Raw genomic sequence first — 5,338 nt, 5'->3', positions numbered from 1 at the left:
CCGTACGCATCTGTGTGTGTGTGTCTCGCTGTGTGTACACACGTATATGTATCGATGATATATATATGTGTATATATATATATTTTTTTTGAGGTGTCCACACCAAGAGGAGGAGAGGAAAAAAAAAAAAAAACACAGTAAAAAAAAAAAAAAAAAAACACCACCCCACCACACACACACACACACACAGAGGAGGAGGAAGGAAAAAAAAAAAATAACCAGCCAGTAGTGCTGTGATATTCAATTATATCCCGAGCCAGGGGGAGGGGGAGGGTGGGGAGAGAGAAGGGGGGGGTTAGAGATTAAGTCCCGAGGAAGGAGGTGGGGGGGGGGGGAACGGAAAAGAGAAAAAAAAAAAAAAAAAGTAATATCTCTGTGTGTGTGATTTAGATTGAGGAGGAATTGAGGCAGAATGTGGAAGCTGTTACTAAGGGAAGGAGCCAAGCGCTCGGAGCAGCCAGCGGCCCTCAGACAGCGGGAGCGGGTGGCCAGCCGCACGGAAATGGGCGCTGAGGGGAAGGGAAGGCGAAGAGAAGGGAAAGGGAGGGAAGGAAGGAACGGAGCCGGGAGGCGAGGCCAGCCGAGGAGGGAGCGGCGGCCGCCCCGGTTAAAAAACAAACCCCCGACGCCGCCGCCCTCACAGAGCCGGGGGGTCGGCGGCCCGGAGGGGGGGGACTACCCCCCCCTTTTTTTTTTTTCCCTCCTTCTTCCTTCCCCCCCCCACCTCCCGCGCTCTCCGGGCAGGCGCGGCGGCGGCCGTGAGGGGAGGCGGGCTGAGGGGAGGCCGCCCTGACAGGAAGGGGAGGCCGCCCGGGCCCTACCGGCGATGGCGGGGCCCGGGCGGCCCTTCCCCGGCCCTCAGGGGCGGCCCGAGCCGCGATCCCGCGGCTCGGGCCGCCCCTGAGGGCCGGGGAAGGGCCGGCCGGGCCCAGGCGGCGTGTGGAGGCCCGTGTGGGGGTGTGTGTGCGTGTTTCTAAGAAAGCCAACAGCCTTTATATAAACGCAGGATTTAACGTGGTGTGGGTTTGGTTTTTGTTTTTTTGGTAGCACCTCTCGGTTGACGGGTGGGGGGGGGAGCGGAACCGGCGAAGCTTTACACTGGCGCCCAGCTCCGTTACCGCCTGTACCCTGTAATTTCATTTAATGAAAGTAATAATCCTCTGCCAGTAATCGCGGCCCGTCCTACCTGTCCGCTGCTCGTTTTGAGAATTGAAAGGCTAATACATCGTTCATATCTTTCTTTGCATTTTTAGAGTGGGAAGGGTATTTAGCGTTTATATCGCAAGTTGCTCCAATATTTTCTTAGAATTGAAACGCAATTTATTGTTTATATCGCAAGTTTCTTCAGGTTTTTTTAGGATTTGAAGGCTACTTAGCATTTACATTGCAGGTTTCTTCAATTTTTTTAGAATTGAAAGGCGATTTATCGTTTATATCGCAAGTTTCTTCAATTTTTTAGAACTGGAATGCTATTTAGCATTTATATCACAAGTTTCGCTGAATTTTTAGAATTAAAATGCGATTTTTCATTTATATCGCAGGCTTCTTCGAGTTTATATAAAGTTGAAATGCTATTTATCATTCGTATCAGAGGCTTCGAATTTTTAGAATTGAAGTGCAAGTTATTGAAGGTTTCTCTGAATTTTTTAGAATTGAAATGCGATTTATCATTTATGTCGCAGGCTTCTTCAATTTTTTTAGCATTTAAATGCGATTTATCGTTTGTAACAGGTTTTGTCAGTTTTTAGAATCGAAACGCTGTTACTTATACCATAGGCTTGTTTATTTTTTCAAAGCGAGCTTTGTTAATCGGAACCACGTTCCTCACCAGGCAGCCTTTTCCATCGTAAATTATTTTTGCAATAGCGTTTCACCCTCTTGGGCATTGCTCCAATACTCTCGCGTCCGGACACTGGCACAGAGTCCCAACGACCACAAACCACGCACGGATCCGACTGCAACGTCGGATGCCATCGTGCTTCTGCCAAAGGCTCCACAAGCCCAAGTCTGGTCCTGCCCGAATGGGACCTCCACATCACCGTGCTCCTGCAGGGCTTGCATTTACAGGAAGGTAGAGATACTGGCCGCAAACACAGCTCATATTTTTATTTTTTTTTTTGTGAACAGAGCTTGGCATTGCTGGAGAGCAACGCTGATCCTGGGGCAGCAGTTCTGGAGCTACGGGTGGATTTTACTTTCAGCCTAATGACTGGGACACACCATAGGTGGATTTCGCCCACCTGAGCTTCATCTCAGAAGCAGATGGGAGCCCTCGACTCCACGAAGCCTCTGTGAAAGCGGATGGGTGGGACTCCGGGCTTAGGAGCACCTCACACTGCTCATTTTCTTTTCAGGGTCAGGCCCATGTGCTTTTCCTCCTTTTATGAAGAATAATATTTAAATACTCGCAGAAAACAGAATTTTTTTTTTTTTTTTTTTTGCATTGCAAAATCATTTAATTCTGAAAAAGCCCTGGGCCTTCAATCCATTTGCTAAGTTACGTGAGGAAACCAAAGTCTCACTAGAAAGCGTGTTTTGGATGTTCAACATTTATTTCTGTAATGATTTTGATGGTCGAAGTGGGAAACTTTCTCTTCTCAATAACAGTGTGTAGATTGTGTTTCAAGTATGTAAAGATGCAGTAATTTTTGAAGACCACGTCCAGTCCAATTCCAAAATTTGACAACTTTGCTGAAAGTTGGGACATCTAAAAGGGGGGGAAAAGGTGGCAATGGACTCATTAACACCATCCTACGTTATAATCTTACATCTGTCCATGCTTCTAAAGGAGTTTAACCTCTTGATACTCTGAATGATTTATTTCCCACGTAAAAGATAAGCAGTAACAGTGGGTGGAGGAAGGGAGAAGAGGAGTATGCACGTAGCCTAAGGCGAGAGGAAAGAAGATAAGGGACCTCATATTGCAGACTGTGGGACACCAGGGGCCTGAAGAAAGGTATGGGAGGAGCTGCGAGAAGTCCGTGAAATAGGAACTGGAGGTGCAACGTTCAGAAAGATTGTGTGAGAAACGGAGGAGGGAAAACCCCTCAAGTGTGCGTTGTTTGTCCCACAGGAACTATGAACACCGTCTTCACGTCCATCTGCTGAGCAGCGACAGCGTGCTGAGCTGAAGGCATCTGGCTGAAGGTTTCCGTGGTCTGATGTTCCCCAAATGTTCAGTCACAACTCCGAGGTGGCAGGCTCTCATTTTTAACACGATGACGATGTACTCAACTGGGTGATTACCCGAGTATATGTTCTGCTCTGCAGAATCTACAGAGTGCTTTTGAGCAGATATATGCTTTAATAACTTTACCCCATCCGTTTCATAAAGAAAGGGAAACCAGAACAAAGGCGAACACCTCACAGGACTGCACCAAGGCCTTACTTTCCACGATGAGCTTTAGACTTTGTAGTTCTGTTGCCCAAATATGCAGCTGGGTTCAGAGTTGGCGGGGCCACTTCCAGTACGGGCGGGAAGTTCTGGCTTTCAGAGGTTTCCAAGAGCAGATGTTGGGTAACACGGGGCAGTTGAGCAGGGTATGGTTTACAGCGAGTTGTTCGGTGAGCGAGCCGAGCTGAGGGAGTTGGCTTTGCCTTGAGCTGGGAGAGGCGCTTTTGAACAATAACTGTTGTTATGTTTCCTTTCCCAAACTCTCCCAGTAGGGAGAAAGACAGCACCAAACCCTAACTTTTGGATGTAGAACTGGAGCGGATCCGAGGTCTTGGTTCATCCATGTGGTCAAATAAAAGCGTGCCTTCAACGCGCTGCAGTAATATTGCTGTTTGCTTTCCATCATCCCAACTGCTGGGAAGTCTTCTCACAGCCATATTTGTCAGACTCGGCCTTAAAATAGTTGAAATTACTTGTAACAGCGAGTGCTCGGCCTACTAAGCACATATAAGCAAATATTTGCAATAACTGGACCAGTGTTTGCACAGCACCAAGCACACTGCCCAGACTCCATAAATAATAATAGTTGGCACTCACAGAGTGGTTTCCATTTTCAAAGCACTTTAGTCATAACCCTTGACACCCGTATGGCCTTTTACATCTTTACAAGAATTAATTAATCCTCACAGTGTCCTGTGAGATAGGTATGCACTGCAATAATAACAATAACAACAATTAATAATTCATGCATTCTACTCAAAAAATCACTTCAGGGATTAAAATGCATCTGTAATACTTGGATTTTATTAACATTTTCCAGCAAATAATAAAAGCCATGGTATTGTGTTAAATCTATAAAATATCTATCCGTAAACCTTTTGCAGATCGGGGCGAGGCTGAAGGCCCAGTGAGATACCAGTAGGAATTCGATGCCTGACTTCAGAAAAGCAAGTTCAAGCCCAGTCCACCACGCAGTCTAGGTGCCAGAATGAAACTCGCCACGCATGGCAGTGAGTAAATAAATACCAGCGAAGCAGGAAGGCTCTTTGTTCATTTTTAGCTCCTGTTTATGCAGAGGCTCCCCCAGTTACGGGACCTCATCCTATACAAACACAGCACCAAGAAAACGCGAAGGACTTAATGGGTGAGAAACGGCAGTGACTCAGCACCACGTTGTGCAACAGGGAGAGCAGGGACAAGTCTGGCCAACACCGGGGCAAACCCTTTCCCTCGTAAAAATTACCATCTTGCCTTTGATATGCAGGCAAGCCCCAGTTAAACCTGATATTTAAATAAGCGGGACTGAAACCCCGTACACTGGAACAGAAGCAGGGGCAGGCTCCCACCACGGGAGCGCCCTGGCTCCGGGCTCGGTGGGGTGGAGGAAGGACGGGTGCTGGATCGGGCTCCCCGCACCAATGGTCCCATTCCCCACGAAGATGCTTTTTTCGGTTTGCATTGCAAAATGGATTAATGCAAACCGCAAAGGCACCTTTAGTCCTAATAACGCTGCCGCACCAGAAAAAACTGGGAAAGAGGAGAGATAGGTGCACCCACACCCCAGCAATTTCCCCATGGCTTCCCCGTGTCTACAAACTCCACATCTGGAGCACTTCACAATTAAGGCCAGGGGCTTTCATAGTCTTAAGAGTTTTTTTTTTCCTTTAATGCAAGGAAGATACCAATTTAAAAAAACAACCTTTGAATGATTTGTCTTTGTGTGGTACATGCCGAGAAAGGAAATGGGAGTTCACCAGTTCAAAGGGACTGGCTTTATTCTTTTTAAAGCTGCTGACAATGACCGTTTCCAGGAGAGGACATGCTGGGAAGGGGACTTTTTTCTGAGTAGGGAACATCTGCTGCTGCTGCCTTGGTGAACAAATCGATCAGTAATTGATCACGTGGTAAAAAATGTCTAACATTTGTGATTAACATGCCTGTAGC

At 47.1% G+C, this 5,338-nt stretch overlaps 1 long non-coding RNA gene across 2 annotated transcripts; it reads left to right on the top strand.

The window, feature by feature from the left end:
- The first annotated feature begins 913 nt into the window (after positions 1 to 913).
- On the top strand, positions 914 to 5,075 carry LOC128911874 (uncharacterized). Of its 2 annotated transcripts, none has more exons than XR_008467204.1 (3): positions 914 to 1,019; positions 2,128 to 2,956; positions 3,074 to 5,075. It is a non-coding gene; the product is annotated as an uncharacterized LOC128911874 (long non-coding RNA). The 2 variants fall into 2 exon arrangements; XR_008467205.1 differs by having other exon boundaries at positions 2,128 to 2,355; positions 3,074 to 5,074.
- Positions 5,076 to 5,338: the final 263 nt, after the last annotated feature.

The sequence above is a fragment of the Rissa tridactyla genome, chromosome 6, assembly GCF_028500815.1.
Source record: "Rissa tridactyla isolate bRisTri1 chromosome 6, bRisTri1.patW.cur.20221130, whole genome shotgun sequence".
Lineage (NCBI taxonomy): Eukaryota > Metazoa > Chordata > Aves > Charadriiformes > Laridae > Rissa > Rissa tridactyla.
Note: the sequence above shows the minus strand (reverse complement) of the source record. Positions and strands in the feature narration are given on the sequence as shown.